The 23,050-nt window shown below is 41.4% G+C and overlaps 1 pseudogene; it reads left to right on the top strand.

The window, feature by feature from the left end:
- Positions 1–3,470: 3,470 nt before the first annotated feature.
- Positions 3,471–3,560, top strand: LOC118997958 (uncharacterized; annotated as a pseudogene).
- Positions 3,561–23,050: the final 19,490 nt, after the last annotated feature.

Below are 23,050 nucleotides of genomic sequence, written 5' to 3'. Positions count from 1 at the left end.
TCTTAGCATAGATTTAAATACATTCTCCTTCCACCACCTGCTTTCTAAACAAATAATAATATACCACATGAACTCTTATACATCTGACTTTTTTCATTTAATCAAATGTCTTTGTGAATATTCTTATGGGAACAGGCATGTGATTGTTTGGTCTGCTTGGGCTGTTTGATAGCAACAAATTCTACTTACAACAACTCTGTCTGGAGCGATATCTCACTGACGATGTATGTGCCCTGTCCATGTATCCACCGCCACCCACTGCAACTTCCCCAGACATATATGCTGTCTCCTTAATTCAAGATCTGGAAGCAGTTCTCATTTGCATCCACATTGGACACCCTATCCTGGCAACCACTAGTCCAAGATGCAAAAGGATAATGTTTCTAAGTTTGGACTCTGTGTGCCAGGGGTGGAACCAAGGACTTAAGTTCCACTTTATACTGTAACCTACCTGGGCAATTTACTCCTCGTCATGAAGCAGCTCCAAATATCTGATTTGGACAGGGCTTCTTTGCACAACTGTTTTTGAAACCATTGAATGTTTTGTCACCCCAGAGTACCCTGCTTAAGTATCCCTTGAGTCTATGACACCCAATTTTAGAAGTCTGGAATGGTCATATATTTAAAATGGGAGGTAATAATGGACTGCAAGGATGAAATGGAATAATAATAACTGGCACATAATAGATGCTCAATAAATGTTAGCTATTCTTTATTATAATAATTGTTGTCCATATTATAATTACTTTCTGAGCTAGGGAGATGAATCAGTGGAAATAATTAATATAATAAGCATGTTTTAAGAAAATCAATGAATTAATAATTTTTGATAAATATTAGTTTTTATTTTCATATTAAAAGTACTAAACATGGATTAAATTTTTGACAAATTTAGACTTAAATTATTTTCTTGCCTAATGTCCTAGAAGATGTAGTTACTACCATTCTAATATATTTTTTTGATACAGGTTCTCTTTGAAACATAACTTTAGGAAGATTTAAAGTTCCTAAGTGGGTCTATTTTATTCCATTTTAGTTTTTGATAGCAGCTCCTAACCAGTGAATTCCCTAGAGAAATATTTAGAATTTAGTGTGTGCAATATGATTTTATTTTAGCTCTATAAAAATGGTAGACTTTGTTTTCCCTCTGAAAATTTGAATGATTTTTATATACTATGTGTGTGAAATAGAGTGAAAAAGAGAGATCCCATCCAACTGTGGTTTCATCTGCCATCAAAGTTATCTCTTCATATCCTTATGACATTTGCCTCATTTTTAATTTGTAGAAGTAGTATTGTCCAGGTCACAGGAGAAGGAAAAATTGCCATAGCTAATTCTCCAAACGGAAGCTAATGTACATACAAACAATTCTGTTGGCATTTCCAGGGCACTGAATACCCTGTAATATATTTTATATTTAACTTTGGAAATGAACATAACTATATTATAGGAGAATTGTTAATTTAAAATGTTTATTGATTTCATTACTGCTGTGCTACACTTGGGCATTGTACAGCCATTTTGGGGGGCGTATGAATGACTGCTATAACAAGGGCTGAATCTATGACGTGGCCCAGAATGAACTCCCAGAGGTGTGCCTCCGTTCCTGAAGCTTTGCCCCCAACACTGTGATATGCATGGTTGACTGCACACATTCCCTCTAGAGACTTCTATGATTTGGCAATATGTCTTTGCAGCAGTAGTTCTCTTTGTGTTTAAAAATTTACTGAGTTTGGCATGGATATAGAGAATCATTGGAAGGAATACAGAAAATATTGATAGTGGCTGTACCTTGGGGAGTGGCACTGGAGTAAAGGAGGACAAGGGGAAGGGGACTTAATACTTGTTACATCTTTCAGCTCTGCATTTTTGAATTGTTTACAACCTGCAGGTGTTGTGGAGAAGAAGCAGGGCCCTGGCAGTGGGTCGGTTGGAGTATCCTCCCATACATGAAGAGGTTGCAGGTTTGATTCCCAGTCAGGACGCATGCTTAGGTTGAGGGTTCAATCCCTTGTCAGGGTTGGGGTTAGGGCTTGTGTGGGAGGCAGCAGATGGATGTTTCTTTCTCACATCAATGTTTCTCTCTCCCTTAAAAAGAGAAAAATCAATGCATATATCCTCAGGTGAGGATTTAAAAGAAAAAAGAAAAGAAACAGCAAGCTTTACCATCTGCTCAGTCTCCCAGCTCAGAAACCAGGGAGCAACCCTGGTTTGTGTGGCTCAGTGGATTCAGACACAGCCTGCTGGTTGATCCCCAGTCAGGCCAGGTCTCCATTTGGGTGCATGGGAGAGGCAACTGATTGATGTATACCTCTCTCACACTGATGTTTCTCTCTCTCCGCTCCTCCCTTCCCCCCTCTCTGAAAACAAACAAATTTTAAAAACAAAACAAGTAAATAAATAAAATCTTAAATAAATAAACATTTATTTAAGGAATGTATATGTATATATCTGTGTTTATATATATATATATTCCATATATATATATTCCATATATATATATGGAATTAATATGTAAGAAAAGAAAAGAAAGAAACCAGGGAGGCAGATTTGCCTTTCTATTCTTTTCCACTCCCTATACCTATTCTGTGACCAAGGCCTGTGAGTTTACTTCCAAAGGCACTTCTGCCCCCATCTCTGCAGCTTTGCCTAAGACAGGTGCTCTTGAGCTCTCATACGACTCATGCAATGGCCCTTGAACCTGACTCCCTGCACCCCATTCATGTTCCTCTCAGCTCCTCAGAGGCAGCCCCACTTCTCCCCTCCAGCATATCTGACCAGATCTTTTCCATGCTTAAAATCCCCCACGCAGCATACAACCCAGCTCTAAGCCCTTCTCAACAGCCTTTTAAAATTTTGATTTGTTTCCAATTGCAAATCTGACCAACAACAGCTATAATCCCCCCGCCCCCACCAAAAAGAATTATTCCTCAACCTGGCATAAGCAATCCTCATGACTCTATCTACCCATCTTCCCGGCCTTACCTCCTGCAATCAGGCCCCTGCAGTCCCCAGAAACTTCACCTGCCACCTCCTGACTGACCTCACCTCCTCTCCTGGGTTGTTCTTCTCTGCTTTGGCTTCTATTGAAAGTTCTTGCTCTTTCTCCCATTTGAAGTCCTTCTGGTACCCCCAGGCAGATTTGGCTGATGAGTCCATTATCCCACTTCCCCAACACTATTGTTTCTTTGAGAGCAAAGAACTTATTTATTACTTTTGATTCAATGTTTATATTTTATTTTTGGCATCACCAACACTTTCCATCTGCAGTCAATGAAATTTTTCCTGTGGAATGTTTATGCAAAATATGTAAGTGAGTACGACTTACTGGATTTGGGGAATTATTAGATGTGGGGTCTAGTTTTATTTCTGATACTCTGGCTGGATCTTATTTTTTCTCTAATTTTAGTGGCACATTGAATACTTCTAACTTCTGTGATTCTAAAATAATAATTTCAGTTGTAACTGAGGAGTCCGGCAGGACATACAGCAGTCTCCCTCTCAGTTTCGGAGGGCCGTCCTGAGTACAGGGCTGGCTCTTAAAAGCATGAGAGGCCAATTTAAGAAAAAGAAAATAATAAAAATAAAATAAATAATGTTTTGTCAGTTCCTGACGTTGTTAGGTACCAAGTTGTGATTTCTGGGCATCTCAAAGTAGCTCCAGAGGCCAATTTTGCCCTGAGGCCTCCAACTTTTTTTTGTTCCATAGTTTTCTTCAGCTTGGTAGTGGTGCCACTTTGAACAAGCTACTTAATTTCTCTGCATCTTACTTTCCTCAGCTGCAATATGAGATTTATAATGTGGTTACTTCCTAGAGTGTCAGTGAGGATTAGATCAGGTAAGGTGAAGTCCTGAGAACAATGTCTAGCATATGGGACACAGAATGTGTTCAATAAAGATAGGTAATGGTGTTTTTTTTACATTTCTGAGGATAGTTTGCACCTTTCTGCATAGGAGGAAGGTAAATTTTGAGGCACACTGTGCATTGCCACATTCTACAATTTTTAATCAAGTACTGTGTCATTGTGTTATGACCAATACAGAGCGGTATGGCATAGACAAATTCATTCATTTGCAGTGAGCCAGACTTTAAAGACAGTACAGTGAAGCAAGGCAACAACATTTTATTTAAGTGACTACTCTCATGTGTCTGTAAATTTCTGTCACTAGCAATTTTAATCACTATTAACATACTTTGTACCCTTTTGAAATGTAGATATTCTAACGAGTAGGAATATATGAGCCATGTAAACCTTAGAGTTAATGAATTAATTAAATAAATCTTTTCCTGAGAACAATGCTGATGGGAAGAAGAGAATTGGTCCTGAGAGCCTAGGGAATAGAAGGGTAAGAAGGGAAGAGTAACCTGCGAGGATCTCTCAGATGTTATAGGTTTGAAAACTGCAGCAATTCTTGCAAGGCTGGCTGGTACACCAGGCCAACCTTCTGAATTGCAGACTGGCCTCCACCAGGAATTAGGTTCTGTGCAAGAGCAGCATTGTTCTGAGTGCTGCAAGCTTGGGCCCAGGACTGCTAGCAAGGTCTGGCTTCCTGGTCACCCACTCTTTGAAAAGCTGTATTATTTTCTAAATCAATGAGGATCTCAGGTGCAAGTGACTGAAATGTCAACCAAAACCTGATTTTGGTGTAAAGGGAACTGTTTGAGTTCACACAACTGAAAAGATCAGGAGTAGTGATGGCTTTGGGGTTAAAAAAAAATCATCCATGCTCAGTATCACTCCATCTCTTGTCTCAGCCCTTAACTGTATTGACATTTATCCCAGGTTTCAAGGCTTGATGGTGACAACAGCTTCAATCTCTATGCAGCCTTAGGTTCAAGGCACATGGGAATAAAGCTTGCTTTTGCTTCAGAAATCTAAAAAACTTATTTTCTTTTTTTCTCATCAGCTCTGAAAGGACAATGAGCCTATCTCTGAAGAAATTACTGTGACTAGGGGAAATGCAAGCTCTAATGGGCCACAAATAAATGGGTAGACATCTGTGTTCATGAATTAAAAAACTTAATATTATTAAGATGTTCATAATACTCAAAATGATCTACAGATTTAATATAATTTCTATCAAACCCCAATGGAATTTTTTTCAGAAATAGAAATATTCATCCTAAAATTTATATGGAATCTCAAGCAACCCTGAATAGCAAAACAATTTTGCAAAAAACAAGCAAACCAAATTTGGAGGACTCACATTTGCTGATCTGAAAACTATCATGAAGCTGCATTAATCCAAACAGTGAGATTATCAGAAAGGCAGACACAGAGATCAGTGGGAGAGGATAGAAAGCCCAAAATAAACCTTTGCTTATATGATCCAATGATCTTTGGTAAAGGTACTAAGACCACTCGATGGTGAAAGGAGTCTCTTCAACAAATAGCATTGGGAAAACTGGCCATATGCAAAAAGAAATCAATCAAGTTGGACACTTATCTTATACCTTATATAAAAAACAACCCAAAGTGAATTAAAGACCTATGTGTATAACCAAACTAAGAAACTCCTTGGATAAAACAAGGGAAACTTTAATGATGTTGAATTTAGCAGTGGTTTCTTAGTTATAACATCAAGCACAGGCGACAAAACCAAAACAAAAAAATGGAAAGACTTCAAACCTAAAACTTCTGTGCATCAAAGAACACAATCATCAGAATAAAAAAGTAATCTTTAAAATGGGAGAGAATACTTGCAAATCATCTCTGCTGAGGGATTAATAGCCAGAATATATAAAGAGCTCCCACATTTCAACGAAAACAACAAAAATACAATACCCCTATTTAAACATGGGTATTGAATAGGACTTGAATAGATATTTCTCCAAAAATGAAGTATAAATAGCCAACAGATATATGAAAAGATGCTCAATACCACTAGTAATAAAAGATATTCAGTTCAGTGAAGATGGAGGTGTAGGTTGACACACTTTGTCTCCCTGTGCAATCACAGAAATAATTACAACTAAATCTCAAAACAAATAACACCCAGAACTTCCAGAAAATCAAACTGTATGGAAGTCTGACAACCAAAGATTTAAAGAAACTACATTCATCCAGATGGGTAGAGGCGGCAGACACACGGAGACAGGTGAAAGGAAGGGCAAGGAGACACAGTGTGGTCTGGAGAGGCAGTGACAGTAAAACAGACATGGATGGTCCCACATTCATGTGTGGTGAATAAAAATTGGGAGGGATACCTTGGAGACAGCGATCCCAGCCCCAGGCCAGACTGCACAACCCAGGGTTCCAGCACCAGAAGAGATGGAAGATAAATCCCCATAGTTCTGGCTTTAAAAACCAGTGGGGGTTGGGGTATCAAAAGAAAGTGCCAAATTTTCAGGAAACTCTGCTTAAAGGGCTTGCACAGTCTTAAAATGGATGTCAACCCACCCACTCTGGGATTCTCAACAGGGCAATAGCTGGAAGAGCACCAGTCACATACAGGGCATGGGCAAAGTGACTAAAAATGGAGTGAGCACTGGGCAAAGCTCCAGAAGCCAGGCAGGAGCACAGTCCCCTCTATGAGCTCTACCTTACACAGATCCACAAAGTGGTGAAGCAGTTTGCCCCACCCTGGTGATTTCTGAAGGCTCTGCCCCACACAATTGTCAGGTGCCTTTCTTGCAATGGGCCAAGCTACTGAGACAGGGAGCCAAAACAGCTCTACCTAATACACAAAAACAATCACAGGGAGGCTGCCAAATTGAGGAGACAAAGAAATAGGGCCCAAATGAAAGAACAGAACAAAACCCCAGAAAAAGAACTAAACAAACTAGAGATAAGCAACTTATCAGACGCAGAGTTCAAAATAATGTTGATCAAGCTCTAGCTGGTGAGCCTCAGTGGATTGAGTGCCAACCTGTGAAGCAAGGGGTCACTGGTTCAATTCCCAGTCAGGGCACATGCCTGGGTTGCCAGCCAGGTCCCCAGTAGGGGGCAGGTGAGAGGCAACCACACACTGATGTTTCTCTCCCTTCCCTTCTCCCACCCCCTTTAAAAATAAATAAATAATAATTTTTTAAAAACCCCACTGATGATCAGGCTGCTGAAAGAACACATTGAGTATGAAAATAATATAAAGGAAGAAATGAAGGTTACACTAAGTGAAATAAAGAAAAGCCTACAGGGAACCAACAGTGAAGGAGAGAAAGCTGAGATTCAAATGAACAATTTGGAACATAAGGAGAAATAAACATTCAATCAGAACAAAAAAAGATAAAAGAATTTTAAAAATCGAGGATAGTATAAGAAAACTCTGGGACATCGCCCAGTGTGCCACCATCTGAATCATAGTGGTGCCAGAAGGAGAAGTAGAAGGGTAAGAAATTGAAAACTTATTTAAAAAATAATCAAAGATAAATTACCTAATGTGGCAAATGAAATAGACATATAAGTCCAGGAAGCATAGAGAGTCCCAAACAAGTTGGACCCAAAGAGGATCAGACCAAGACTCATCATAATTAAAATGTCAAAGGTAAAAAAGAAAGAGAGAATCTTAAAAGCAACAAAGAAAAGCAGCGAGTTACCTATAAAGGAGTTCCTTTAAGACCTTAGCTGATTTCTCAAAAGTAACTTTGCAGGCAAGAAAAGACTGGCAAGAAGTATTCAAAGTGATGAAAAGCAAGGACCCACAACCTAGATTACTCTATCCAGCAAAGCTATCATTTAGAATGGAAGGACAAATAAAGTAGTTCCCAGACAAGGTAAAACTAAAGGAGTTTGTTATCACCAAGCCATTATTACATGAAATGGTAAAAGGACTTACTTAAGAAAAAGAAGATCAAAACTGTGAACATTAAAAAAGCAACAAATTCACAACTATCAACAACTGACTGTAAAAAAAAAACAAAAGAAAAAAAACAAAGCATACAACCAGAACAGGAACAGAATCATAGGTACAGAGGCCATTTGGAGGTTATCGTCTGCAAGGGAGAAAGAGGAGAATGAAGGAAAAGTTGCAAGGATTAAAAAGCATAATTGGTGGGTACAAAATAGAGAAGGGGATGTTAAAAGTAATATAGGAAATGGAGAAGCCAAAGAATGTATCTCATGGCCCATGGACATGAACTAAGGGAGGGGGATTGCTAGAGGGAAGGGTGGAGGGGGGATAAAGAGGGAAAATTGGGACAATTGTAATGATGCAATCAATAAAATATACTTAAAAAAGAGATACTCAAATCAAAATTACAGTGAGATGTCACCATCATTTCTCACACTCATTAGAATGGTTATTATAAAACAAACAAACAAAACAAAAAATAGCAACTGTTGACTTGCCCTCTTGGAGAATTTAGAAATCTTGTACATTGTTGATGAGAATGTAAAATGGCACAGTTGCTATGAAAAACAGTTTGGAGTTTCCTCAAAGTACTAAAAGTAGAGCTATCATATGATCCAGCAATTCCAATTCTGGGCATATATCCAAAATAATCCAAAGTAGGGTTTGAAGAGACATTTGCACACCCATGTTCATGACAACATTACTCACAATAGACAAAAAGGGGGAACACACCCAGTGTCCATTACAAGATGAGTGGATAAATGAAACATGGTATATACATACAAATGGAATGTTATTTAGCCTTTAAAAATACTGTCACATGCTAAAACATGGCTGAACCTTAAGGACATTATGCTAAGTGAAATAGGCCAGTCACAAAAAGACAAATATTGTATGACTCCATTTAATCAAAATATCTAAAGTAGTCAAATTTATAGAAACAGAAAGAGTATGGTAGCTACCAGAGACTGGATGGGGGTGGGGGGAAAGAAGTTGTTTAAATGGGTATACAGTTCAGCTTTGCAAGATGAAAAGTACTAGAGATTTGTTTCACAACACTACTGAACTTGTTCACTTAAAAAAGGTTATGATGGCCCTGACCGGTGTGGCTCAGTGAGTTGGGCATAGTCACACAGACTGAGCGTTTGCCGGTTCAATTCCCTGTTGAGGCACATGCCTGGGTTGGGGGCCATGTCCTCTGTTGGAGAAGTATGAGAAGCAGAAAATCAATGTTTCTCTCCTTCTCTTTTTGTCCTCCTTCTCCTCTCTCTAAGAAAGGATACATCAAATCTTTTTTTAAAAATGGTTATGATGGAAATTTTGTTTTCTATCACAATTTATAAAAGCACCCATCTGAAGACCCATACAGATCAAGTAAATCAGGGTTAGGACTTCAAAAGTATTCAAAAGCCTCCTGGATCATTTTATGGTACAATCGGGCTAACGAGTAACTGCTCTAATCTTCAACCCTCATTGTAATCTATCTACCCAATTCTTCCTCCCTAACCAGTTGCTACAAGGGGTAGGCCCTTAGCCTTTTACACAAAGCGGTATGGAGTCAGAAGTCTATTTCACCCTTCATTCAGAGCTGGGTTGGGGTGCAGACTCTATATGGGCCACCAAATCATTCCAGTAGTTGGAATCAGGACGTGCATTTACTCAGGTTTCCATATACAATCCTTTGTGTAAGTTCCAGGCAGGCAAAAGCAGGAGATGCCCCTGGTAGCTCAGGGTGAGATTCCAGGCAAAGCCATGCCTTTATTTTAGGCTTAGTGAGCAGAAGGAAGAGAACAAGGCAGAGAGGAAGGAGACTCCAGTAGCCCAGGGTGCTACCCAAAGACTGAAAAGTCACAGTGGGTGGCAGGGGAAAGTGACCAGCTAGGATGCGGTGGTTGGGGTAAAGACAGAGAGGACAGTCCCAGAAGCCAGAAACAGAAAATTCAAAGAAGGTAGTGGGGAAGCAATATAGTGATTTTTTTTCTAGACCTGGAGTCATTTGATTTGTTTTAAAATAAAATGCCAAGATAAGGGGTGGGGGAAAATCATCATTTTTTATTAGGAGGAGAGTTGGGAGCAAGGAGTGGAGTTTTTACCCAGGTAACAGTAATCAATATTCAAATTCTGACTTCTTAACACATGGATGGATTGAATCCAGGCTTTAGCATAATTTAGTTAAATGGACTATCATTTTTCTTTCTCACTGGTTTTAGTGACAGTGTTGGGAGTATGAGGTGAGCGGGATTGGGTTCCGACTGAAGCAGCTCTACCTGCCTCAGAGCTGGGTAGGCCTGCGTAAACAGGCCGAGGTGGCTCTTCTGTCCACTCACACTCACAAAGGCGTGGGTGCACACACGGGTGCATGTTACCCCGCCTTGGTTTCCAGCTCTAGAAGGCCAGGGCGGGGGATGTTGGGTGAATTCAAAACTTTTAAAAATTACTGTTGGGTTTCTTCATAAAACATATTAACTAGATGTTGTTGGAATGATGTAATTTGTGTTTCTATAACACTTCCCAACAGAAAATGTGTTTAGGTTTTATTTTCATTTAAAAAGGGAACCGATATTTAAGTGCCTCATAGAGCAGCAGCTGAGTTTTAAACGTACTACCTAAATTAATTCCCCCAATGACGCCCATTTTACAGTTGAAGAAACTGAGGCTTGGGGAGATTTTTATCAATTTTTCAAGGTTACTTAGCTGATAAATTGCAGAACTGGGATTTGAAGCCAGTTATGTCTGGCTCCAAAGCCAATGTTCTTTTTGTTAGTTAACCCAGGTTTTGAAGGAAGTGAGGCTAAGGTAATATTTCTTTGGTTTTATTTTCACAAAGTTGAACTTAGCAGATATAAATACAGGGTAGAACAAAAGTAGGTTCATAGTTGAGTACATGAAACATGGAGTTTATTCTGGTATTATCACTTTCCATATGAACAGTGTAAACCTACTTTTGCCCCACCCTGTATTAGTTTCCTTAAGTCCAGAGGTCCAAAAAAAATTATTTTCTAACTTCTATAAATCAACTTAATCAAAATTTTAGGCCTCCGTCTTGCTAGATGCTCTACCAATTTCTGCCGCAGTGTTTGTTCACTGTCCCAGCCCAGGTGTTTCCTTCGGGTCTGCATGCAGCTATTTCCACACCATACTTCGGCCTTGCTGATCGTAGCACATCTCGGCAGTAGCCTGGAACCCAGCCAGTGAGGGCTGCTCCAGTCCTTGGAGTTGTATTCAGAGAAAAGTCCCTCCTTGGTCATGCTATCCAGAAAAGTACTCATCTCTCACTTCAAATTTGGGTCTTAACAGTGGGTTTAGAGTTTTGAAAATAAATGCAGGGAGAGCATAACAATAATGCCTGTCTCAAAAGGTTGTTTTGAAGGTTAAATGAATTGTTTACAAAGTGCTCAGCACAGTGCCAGACACATAAGACATGCTCTGTAAGTGTCAGGTATTATTGCATTACTTTATTTTTTAAAATTTTATTTATTTATTTTTAGAGAGAGGGGAAGGGAGGGAGAAAGAGAGGGAGAGAAACATACATGTGTGGTTGCCTCTTGCATGCCGCCTACTGGGGACCTGGCCCACAACCCAGGCATGTGTCCTAACTGGGAATTGAACCTGTGCCCCTTTGGTTCACAGCCAGCACTCAATCCACTGAGCTACACCAGCCAGGGCTATTACATTATTTTAGAATATATTTACACATACATTTTTCTTACATACATTTCCTTACATACATTTTTCTTACATACATTTCCTTCTGTGACTTACAAAATACATAATAAGATACTGAATTTGTAATAACTTGCATATAAGCAGGGCTGATATTAGTTTATGCCCAACTGATATAGGAATTCTACTATTCCACTTCACATAATCCCCATCAAAAAAGGGAGGGAGAGCACAATGCTGTTACAATTGTATGCACTGACTTATACAGTGTATTCTTCCAAGAGAGAACTTCCATGGGGCCTAGGCATCAATGAGAATTGAATCCTCCTCTTAAAATTTTACCTATCTAATGACTGGAATTTTTTTTTTCAGAGACGAGTTTTCTGGCTTTTCTTTCTAATCTTGTTTCCCTCAACTCTTGTTTCTCTTCCACAGCCCCATATCTGGTATGATGTGCTATAGGTCACTTTCAGATCATGAGTGACCCTGGTTCTGAAGCTTTGTTTCATGATGCATCAGCATGGGAACAGCAGGAGCATTCCTGGAAGCCATTCCTATGCGTGGTGGTTGTAAAATACCTACAAATATCCCAGTGAATCAAATATCCCAGTGAATCAAATTAACCAAATTAATCCCAACTCAGCTTCTCATTAGCCAAATCCAGAAAATGCCCACAGATGCCAAATAGCACCTGACAAGAGGGAGACATGATGGTAGAGAAATCTGAATGGGAAGAGACAATCATCTTAATTAAAGTAAACATATCCTACATTTAATTTTTTTCTAAAAATATGATTGTATAAAGTCATTTTTAGGGTCCCTTGAAAGGGCCTGGAAAGATACCTGTATTAGTAAGGGGCTCTGAAGCGTCAACTTGGTTAGCTTTGTGGTGAATCACTTTCACAAGTATGAAGTGCGATTGTTTAGGTAAAGGACCCAGGACCGTGTCTAACACATTCCATAAACGTCATCCATTGTTGGCAGCCACGTGGTAGTGTGGGCAGTGGAGATCCGTTGTGCTGACTTTTGTCCGCTTGCCCTCTCCAGCTCTCCCATCCCTTGCTCTGTGCCCCAGGCAGCTGACCTCTGTGTTTCTGTCTTACCCAGACTTCCCCGCCTCTGGCTCCCTATTGCCCTTGGCCGGTGGGAGACATCAGCAGGAAACTGGCGGGTAGGAGGAAAGAGAGGCTGGATACTTACCAGCCTCCCAGCCCCGCTCCCCACAGTCTCTCTGGTTCCTACCCCAACTGCATCCGGCTCGGGCTCCAGTTGGGCAGCTCCTCCTCCAGGACTACAGAGCTTGTCGGTTCCAACAACACCACTCTTACCCTTTGTTCACATCAGGCCTAAAACTAGTGTAAGCCTCCTGCTGTCATGAGTGCCCGAGGGCCCACTCCCTCTTGTTCGCTTCGTTAACCCGTCTACACCCCTGCAACTAGTCCCTTCATTAAATCCTTTCAGCCGGTCCTTTTGGGTGGGCTGTTTCCTGCTGGATCCCCAGCAGATACATTGCTCTGAGCCCAAATATCGTGCCCTGCCACCATTTATGGCAGGATCACCTTTTCTTTCTTCTGGTATCCGGAGATTAAAGGTGTTGCTTATTTTCTGCTCCACACAGTGAGTCATGAAAAATATGCAGCTAAAGTCATTTCCTCCCCCCGTCGTTCAGTCATAAAGCTATCTGCGATTCATGTGTAACTTGGAGAACGGTTTTGCTTGTTGACCCAGTCATTAATTTCCCCCGGGGGTGACCTGTCCCTCACAGTGTTTAGCCTCTCTTTAAAATGTCTAAGTCTCCATATGTGTTTATGTAACCGCTTAGCTAGGTCCTATGTAGCTCTAGGGGAATCTGCTGCACTCACTGAAAGTGGAATTGTCCCATCATATTACATAAGGTGAAAACCTGACCCCATTCAACTGCCAGAGTAATAGCTAGAGAAGACGTTAAGTCTGAGCTGATTTTCCGTTTGGAGATCCCTTTCCACCAGCAAGTCCTGTAGGGTCCTTCCAAGCTGCACAGATGGTTGTTTTTCAAGAAGAATACAGTTTTTTCCCCTACCCTCAGGACATACTTAATCTGGACATTAGAAATGTTTCTGAGGGACAACAGACAGAAGATGGCGGCGGAGTAGGACAAAGGATTTCGCTTCTCTCCACGCGCCGGAGAAGGACCTGGCTGATCTGCGGAAGAACACAGCAGATGCTAATCTGGGACTCAGCATATAAGAAAGCAGGACTCCAGAGACTGTAGCGGACACTGAATGACCAGAAGTTGAGGAGAGGAGACGACCACAAATCAACAAGNGGACATTAGAAATGTTTCTGAGAGTGGGGAGGAGCATAGGAAAAATGCACCAGCACTATGTTTGTCTTCAGGAAGAGGAAGGGGAAGGAATGAGCAGACACACAACATTCTTACACATTTTTCGTACAGCTTCAGGTAAGGGATTCAAAGACTCTGATTTTAGAATTACCCCAGACCAGGAATCTCTGTGACAATACTGCCTTTGAAAAGCACTCCTCAGGCTCTTGTCCCATCTGATCACCATGGCCATGCACAGAGGGGTTGTATTCCCTGAATAGTCCAAAGAAGCTCAGACCTGACTCTGTCCTAGGCTGAACTGCTGAACTCTTTCCTGACTCCTACCTTCAGCCAGTATTTGTGGGGCGCCTGTGACGAGGAAGGCTCTGTTCAAGGTGTTTAAGATACTACAGGGAATGTGGAAAAGTCTTAACCCTCCTCAGCTTACATTCTAGTAGGAGAGGCAGAAAATAAACAAGTAGGTAACTTAATACATACAGACATACAAGGTCTGTCCAGAAAACATGCAGGCATGTAATATGAAAAATTGGAGACATTTACTGAAGATGATATCAGATAGAAGAAACATTGTACACAGGACAATGATGCCTCAGTCTCCTTCAAGGTAGGCACCTTGGGACCTCACACAGTTCTCCCAATCACCATCAACTTCTCTGTTGTATTTTCCTAAATCTCATCAATGGTCTAAAATTTCTTTCCTTTTTCAAAGGTGATTTTAGTTTGGGGAGAAGTGAATAGTTGCAGGTCACCAAATCCAGGCTGTAGTGGGGCTGACTAACCTGGGTGATTTGATGTCTTACCAAAAAACTGCATGGAACCTGATACATGAGCAAGTGTGTTGTCATGATAAAGCTGCCACTCACCAGTTGCCGATATCTGTGGCCTCCTGAAGCATCTGAATAGTTTCCACAGAGGGATGTTCAAGCTTAATGCAAAATTTGATGCAGATTCCTCGCTTTACTTGCTCAGTTATTTTGAGTGCAATGGCCACCCAGTATATATGATCACTCAACAGTGTCTACTGTCCCCACTGACTAGTACAGTGAAGTCATCAGTGTTCACACAGTCACATTCCAGTCCACTCTCCTTGGCTGCCAGGTTATATCAATGTCATGCAAACTATTCTCATTATATTAGTAATGGCTGGACTTTTTCCAGACAGACCTTGTGTATAAAATACAGGGTCTGGCAGAAGTAATGCCTGCTTGAGTGTGTGGTTGGCAGGATAATAATATGGATGTAATAATTTATAGTTTTAATTTGAACACTTTATCTAAAATGTCATATGGTGTGCTTGAATGTGATATTGTTATGTTATAGAATTACACGCTTATGATTTTGTAATAAAAGATTTTGTAATAAAAAGGGGCATTGTTTGTGCCAGACCCTGTATTATAATGTTACTGTTGAGTGCTCCACAGCAGTATTACAAAGTCAATTTATTATGAGCAATAAATATCTTAATAACACTGCTATACAGAAAATAATTAAGATAGCAGGCCTGATGCTGTTCTTCTTAGAAAGGTTACTTGCAAGGTTAGTCCTTGCCCGGTGTCTGAGAACGTGAATGGCAAACAGTTCTCTGCACTAATAGAAAAGTAATTTCACTGACAGTGATGGGAGTGGCTCACTGTGCCTAAGCTGCCTGAACGCCAGCTTTCACTCTGGGAGCCTGGCATTGTATTGGGTGTTAGTCGGAGGATGTCCACATGACTAGCCCAAAGGAAAAACCCTGGACACCGAATCTCTAAGGAGCTTCCCTCCCTGGCAGATGACTTTTCATACACAATGTCATAGTTCATTGAGGGAAGAGTTAGGTGTGTTACATGAGTCCACTGGCAGAGGCCTCTTGGAAGCCTGTGCCTGGCTTTCTCCAGACTTCAACCACGTACATTTTCCCTGTGCTGACTTTGCTTTGCATTCTTCCACCATAATCAATCCTAGCCCTGCATGTATGATTATTTACTGAGTCCCCTGAACTAGAGAGAGGGGTCTTGAGGACCTATGACACCCCTGGGAACTCCAGCCTTTCTGGAAACAAGGGGAGGAAATCCAACTGAAAGATGCTGGTGGGGTAGTTTAAGGCACCACATAAGAAACTAGGATTGGGTGTTTAAAAAGCTATTATTTAAAACAAATACAAAGTAACAACAAAAACTGGGTGACACCTAAGGGATATTTAGGGGAGGCTATCAGCCCCTCAGCTGAGAGACACCTGGGCATTGGCATAACCTAAAGAATTGTGGCTGCGTGTCCTCTCTCTCTGAGTCAGTAGCTCCTTGAGGGCAGGGTGTCTCAAGATGTTTGTACCTTCCTACTCAGAGAGGGTCATTTAGTAGAATTATGAGATGAATAGATTCTTATTTACCAAATTTTAAAAGTATACATGGGCTCAGAAAGCTTAAGCAGAGGACCCATGGTTACATAACCAGTTAGGAGATGAAGAAAGTTTTAAATCTCTTAGTTTGTTTTAAGTTTTGTTTTGCCAATAAACTAGACCTGGCTTTGAGGCTTAATGGTGCCCTATTATGTTCACATGGAGGCTAAACAATAAAAAGAATGAATTCCTGCAGTTATATTCTTTTAGCATCTCTTGGACACCTATTTAATTGACATTGCCTTTTAAAACTCAAAGGCCTGGATTTCAGCAGCAGGATGGAGGCTGTGGGCGAGAATAGACTGTTCCCCCAGCGTTTGTGCTCCCAACAGGTGGTTGCCCAGGCACAGCTCCCAAGGCAGATGGAGCAGAGAGTCTGATTCTAGGCAGGCTTCTTGGTTCCAGAGTTGGGATTATCCTGCTCCTTCTTGCTTTCTTTCTCATTTGTCTTTCTGAATGCTTCCTTTTCTCTCTGTCTCACTACTTTCAAATTTCTCCCTTCTTTTCATGTTTTTTACTTAAATTCCTTTTCTTTTGAAGGGCATCTTGCCTCCTTCTGTCTGGCTCTTTCTTGATAGCATCTTCTCAACTTACATTCTAACCCTCCCTTTGGCTAGGCTCTGGACTCAACCTGTCTTGTGCTTTGAGCTTCCCTGAAACATACTTAACTTACCCTGGACCAGAATGAACACATCCAGTCAGCTGAAAACTGCAGAAACCAACTATGGTGAGAGCCTTCTTAAGCCAAGTATTACCTTCCTCCTGTTGCTAAAACTTGGGGAAGGTGTAAAGATGATACCAAGAGTTCACTTGAGGTTTCTAGAACATTAATGCCTCGAAGATGACAGTGATACATGCTTTTTCTCTAGGTTTGTATTTTTAGCCTTAGTATTTGCCACCCCTAAAGATAATACAGTCATGTGTTGTAGTAAATACACTGCATGTCTGAGCATGTATCTCAAGGGCTAGAGAAAAATCACTCAACTATGCAGATTGGCGTGACTGAGAATTCCTACCTCCAGGTTTAGCTGGGCACACGAGGCTATTCAACGATCCTTATTATGGTCTTCAAAGAACCCCTACTCTGCTTCCTAGCCATGAACTTTGACAAAACTTCACCATCTCCTTGAGATGTTTACCCCTAATTCACAGTTCTCACACGTAGCAGATGATCTGCTCTCTATTAAGAAGCTGGTTCGATATAAAGACTTGAGCTTATAAACTTACCTTTTCTCATAATTTTCTCCACTCTACCACTCATGGAAATAAAGAGTTCCTTTTTTCAGTTCAAAGCCAGCTCCTTCACCTATGCGCTTGATCTCATTCCCTCCCATGTCTGGCGTCTTCTTCTATGCATTATTCTCTCTCTTATACATCATTAATTTTTCTCTGTTCTACTGGTTTTTCCCATGCAATCCATAAATATGCTCAAAGACTTTCTTCTGTGAAGAACAGTCTCTTTTGGCCTTTTCACCTCCCAGTGCCTCTGGCTACTGCTCAGATTTCTGCTGCCTTTTCTAGCTAAGTATTTGGAAAGAGAAAAATTAACTTGCTTCTCCATTTGCTCACCTCCCATTCACTCCTCTCACCCCTGAGATCTGACGTCCATTATCCACACTTCTGTTGAAAATTATTCTGGCAAAAATCTCTAATGTTCTTCGAGTTGACGAATGCAATAGGCATTTTTCAATTCTTAGCTTGTTATATCTCTCTATAGTATTTAGCACTGTTGAACTTCTTATTATTGAAATTTTATGGCAACTAAGAAATTTCTCTTCTGGTTTCTCTCCATTTCTCTGACTGTGCTTCTTGATCTTTCCATGGTATCCTCTTACTTTGTTTGCCTTTTAAGCTGGAATTAGAAACTCAAGGTCAGGCAAGGTCTGGCAAGTAATATAAACAAATGAAGCCAGTGTATGAAATAGCAGCACCATAATAATCATTAATGGGAGTTGCCTTAGTGTTAGAAAATGTAGAGTAGGGGTTAGAATGGAGGTGGCTGTAAAGAATTGCAGAACATGTGTCCCATTTATTTTTTTTAAAGATTTTATTTATTTATTTTAGAGAAAGTGGAAAGGGAGGAGAAAGAGAGGGAGAGAAGCATTGATGTGAAAGAGAGACATCAATCAGTTGCTTCTCAAATATGCCCTGACTGGGGACCGAACCCACAACCCAGGCATGTACTCTGACCAGGAATCAAACCAGTGACCTTTTGCTTCATGGGATGATGCCCAACCAACTGAGCCACACTGATCAGGGCCAACATGTGTCCCATTTAAGTGGGGAGGCTGTTACTCAGTTTTGGCAGAGTGTCATTATGTGAAAATGGAAGTCCATGTGGGTCCAGTGCTCTTGATTCAAAGAGAATCTGGAAATCATTTTCCTGTGAAATTTACTGAGTTTTACATGTTGACCAAAAAAATTCAAATTTGACTGTGTCAACCAAAGCAAAAATGCTGAACTTGCTTGTAAAATCTGCCTTAAATCCTGGTGCACTTTTCACAGTTGTATACTGGACCTATGGCTACTTCTTTGCATACTCTTCTTGTACCAGCTAATCTAGTCTAATAGTTTTACCTCCCACTGAGGAACTAAGACTCCATCTCCCAGTCTGGTCTCTCCTGTGACCTTGAGATGCTTAAATCCAATTATTTTTTGGATATTATAATTGCATGTTTAATAAGCAATTCAATTTCCACAAGTTCAAACTTAAACTCATGGTCCCCTGCACATCTCCAACCTCTCAGCTAGCTGTATTGGCATCTTCCTAGCCATTCAACACTATTTCTAGGAGTTAATCTAGATTTTGTGTTATTGTTGTTATCTGTCACTCACGCCTCTCCACAACCAAGGCCTGCCACAATTATCCTCATTACAGCGCTTGATCTGTCTCATCCTACGATCACTGTCTTCATTCATACCCTCAAGAACTCTTGCTTGACCTAACACAAATATCCCCAGTCCATTCTTCCTACTGGGGCCAGAACAATACAGGCAGATATGATTACTCTTCCATCTTCTTGAAACATGTCAGGCCTCCCTATTGCTTACTGAGTCAAACCCGAGGTGGAGAGTCAGGTTATCTGTGACCTTGTCCATTGTCTGATACGTTATGCTCTAGAACTGCCAAATAACCTGTAGGCTCTCTACAGGCCACCATGCTTCCCGCCTCCTTGACTCCTCTCTTTCTGCCCTTCCGTCTCCCCACTTTCTTCCTTACCCCCTAATTCTTATCTAATGTTCACATTGCTTCTGTTGAGGTAACCCTTCCCTGAATTTCCAGTTTGAGTCAAGAGTCCCTCACTTGGGCTCCGATAACCACTGTGTTTTTATGTTACAATTCTTCCTGTATCACATTGTTATGGTGTGTGTATGTGGTGTCTTCCCAAGCTGCCCTAGGGTAGAAATCATATCCTAACTCATTTGTATTCTCTACCCTCATCTTACCATCTAATACAATTCTTGGCACATGGCAATGACTGAATAAATATCACTGAGCAAAACTGAAGTAATACCTCAGTCAAGGAAATGGGAGCAGCAGTCATGGCACTTGGTAATAAAAAATTTTCCAAGGATCAGAAAGAGGTATGAGATTCAGTGCAAGACTCCAGAGAACAAGTTTTATCTATATGAGTAGTTGTAAAACCGCAAGAGGAAAACAGCTCAGTGGTAGTACACTGAAACCCCAGAAGATGGGGTTATAGTCTCATCAGACTAAAGAGACCAGTGCAGTCTTGGGCTGTAGTAGTTGTAGCTTTGTGTCCAGTTTAGAGGAGGAGATTGCTCCGCTGTTCTCCATTCTGGTCACCCTGCATCCCAAATGCTGTGTCCAGGTCTGAGTGCCTCACACTCACATGACAAACTGAGCCATCCAAAACCATGTCACTGGTGGGAAGGTTAAAGAACTGGGGATCTTTGGTCTCAAAAAAGAAAGAAAGCATTAGTGAAAACCGAAGAGAAGCATTAATCATCGGAAGGACCTTCATTTGAAAGAAAGAAAATATCTACTTCGTGAGGCACCAGAGAATAAAGCTGGGACAGATAAATAAAGCAACATGGAAGCACGTGACAGTTCCATGTCAGAGACAGTTGTCTAGGAATCAGGCCTGTCCAGAAAGCAATGAACTGCTTCACCAAGTAATAAATTCCCATCCCCGTGACTGAAGAGAAGCCAACAGTCAGCTGCCAGTGCAGTTTCAGATTTGCCCACTGCGTCAGCCACAGGCTGGACTAGATGACCAGCAGATAACCTTTCAATACTCAGAGCCTGGAATTCTGTGGGCTGAGAGAAACCATCTTTTCCCCTGCTAAGTAGAAACTTAAAGTTCTTTTCTCGAGTGAAGATGTAGAGAGACAAGAGCTGTCTTTTGGTTTCAGCAACTCAGAAGCCTTCCTGGCACTGCTTCCACGGGAGAGACTTCACATTTGGCGCTCTTGGTTTTCCCAATCCCATCCTCCTACTTTCCTTGGACTTGGGTCTCTAAACACAATAGATCCTTCAATCACTGGCAACTTGCCTGGTCCCCCCCCCCCCTTCCTGTGGGACTGCAGGAGTTTGAGGAGCCTCCCAGGAACCAGGGATGACTCTGGAATGCCACAGAGTAAATGACCATCCTGCAACAAGAGGTTGCCTCTGCTTGTTGGAACTAGGTAGGAGGGGACTTCTTAACAGAGATAACAGCATGTCCTTCTAAGTTCAAACCCCCACATAGGGGAGAGGAGGTTTGGAGAGCCTCACTCTTAAAAATACAAGAATAAGAGACACAAAGTATAAAAAATAAGAGAGAATTTGTCATTGAGGCAGCCTTAAAGTTAACCCCTCAGAAGTGACCTAGATCTGGAGATAAAGTTCTATGACACAAGAATTTGCAAGAATCTGGAGCCAGGCAACTTCTTCTTGTTTGTGACTCCTATTGTCCCTTGTCTGTTTTTTCTTGGGAAAACTCATCAACCACTGGAATCCAGCGGCTGGTCTTGCAAGGAGAGGAACAGCCCCAAGGGACAGTGGACCCAGGAGGAAAGGGGGCCTGGCTCCAGGGAGGGCCTCACCCTAGGGGGCTGATTCCTGAATGGTCTTCCTGCCTGGCCTGGATTCAAGTCAGCTCCTGGGTCATCGTGGACACTCCTGACTCCTTTGTCCCCAGCCATCACCAACCCTGTGTCATCCACTTCCTCTAGCCCTGTTTCTACCCCCAGGCCCTGAACTGTTGCTGTGGAAACTTTGGGAATCTGCAGACCTGAATTACTGCAAGTGTTTTCACGCTGCCAGCTGAGCCAGAACTCTTCAGCCCTCACGTCTTCACACCAGTTGTTTCCATCTAATCACTCAGTACGGCCCCAATCCCCCTTTCCAGAGGACCCCGCCTTCCACTTTAATGAGGCCACCATACTTTACTGTTCCACTTGGAGTCACCTCCCCTTCATATCACCCCCTGTTTATGGAGGGAGTATTTCTCTCAGATGTAAGAAGAAACTCTTGCCCTAGGCTCTCAATTTAGACACCTTCTGTCTTCTGGCTCCTTCATTCATCCTTCTAAACTTTGACTTCTGTCTTCAAATCCAGTTCTGTATGTCTAATCGCCCACAGGACACAGTGCTGAGTAACATCACATCCCCGAGTCCCGTGACTCAACATGCCCCAAACAGAACATGTCCTTCATCCCAGCCCTCCACTAGTGTCACCATCACCAACCCATGTTCTCACATTCCTCCTTAGGGAAGGAGCCATCTGGTCACCAGGAAGTGATGCGTATGAGAGGAATGCCGGGAGCACCGCAGAGATGTAGCTCCTGAGAACAGCCCCTACACAGCAGGCCGCGGCTGCTGCCCTCCAGACTTCTGGTAATTGATGAAAATTAAAAGGCTAGTTTGAGTCAGTATACAGGGTGAGGCAAAATTAGGCTTACAGTTGTGAATACACAAAACACAGAGTTTATTCTTATATTATTATTTATTAATTACTGTGTTATGTTCCTTATGAACAGCTCTAAACCGACTTTCACTCCACCTTGTGATTTTGGTACCCTTCTACTTGAATTCAATGTATTCAAAGGGTGTGTACCAATTTCATTCAACTTCAGAGCTAGTGTTCTTTGCGGCACAGCTCCCTGAGACTCATCACCAGAATTCAGAGAGCTCCTGGTACAGGACCTGCACTCACAGATTTGTTAAATGAACGAATGAATGGATGACTAAATTCGACACAAAGCATTTTCAAAACAAACATTAGCTGTTAGAAACCTCATGAGTAGGTTCAAAGTTTAATTTTACGTTTTATAGTGAGCGCACAGATTTCCAGTCTGCTAAATATAAATTTAAACAACCTTTTGAGAATTTTTTTTTATGAACAGAGGCACTGACGAATAAATTTTTATTAAACTAATACTATTTTTTTTGCAACGACAATAGGTTAGGAATTTTCTGGTCTGTTACAAGGGATTGCTAGAATTTGGTCTAAACCCCTTTTGCAAACACAGGGATTACTAATCAGCACTTGTGTTTTGGGCCCTTGTTAACTGCTCATTTGGCAGCATGCCAGCATGGTTCATCACATCCTGGCGTCCTAAATCTCTCTGTTTTTAACAATAGCCTTCCTTTCCTGGGCTAAGCTCTCCCAAGTGCTGGATAACTGAGGCATGAAGGGTGAACGCTCAGAGAGATGAGATATTTCCGGACCGGGTGACCAGAAAAGCATAGCTGTCAGTAGTGGTGTTTCATGTGATCTAGTAGTCAGATTTTGATTACAAAAACAAGGCATCACCAGAAACTGTAGTTTGGGAAAACTGAAGCTCCGTGTTTTCCCAGTCACTTAGGTCAGTGATTGTCAAACTCTGTCGATGTTTGCGGTGGCTGAGGCCAATGCGAGCAAGCGAAACTGATTTCAAACTTTGGTATTG

The sequence above is a fragment of the Sturnira hondurensis genome, unplaced genomic scaffold, assembly GCF_014824575.4.
Source record: "Sturnira hondurensis isolate 20B ecotype Veracruz unplaced genomic scaffold, ASM1482457v3 Scaffold0013537, whole genome shotgun sequence".
NCBI classification, from domain to species: domain Eukaryota; kingdom Metazoa; phylum Chordata; class Mammalia; order Chiroptera; family Phyllostomidae; genus Sturnira; species Sturnira hondurensis.
This window is presented reverse-complemented; position numbering and strand designations above follow the sequence as displayed.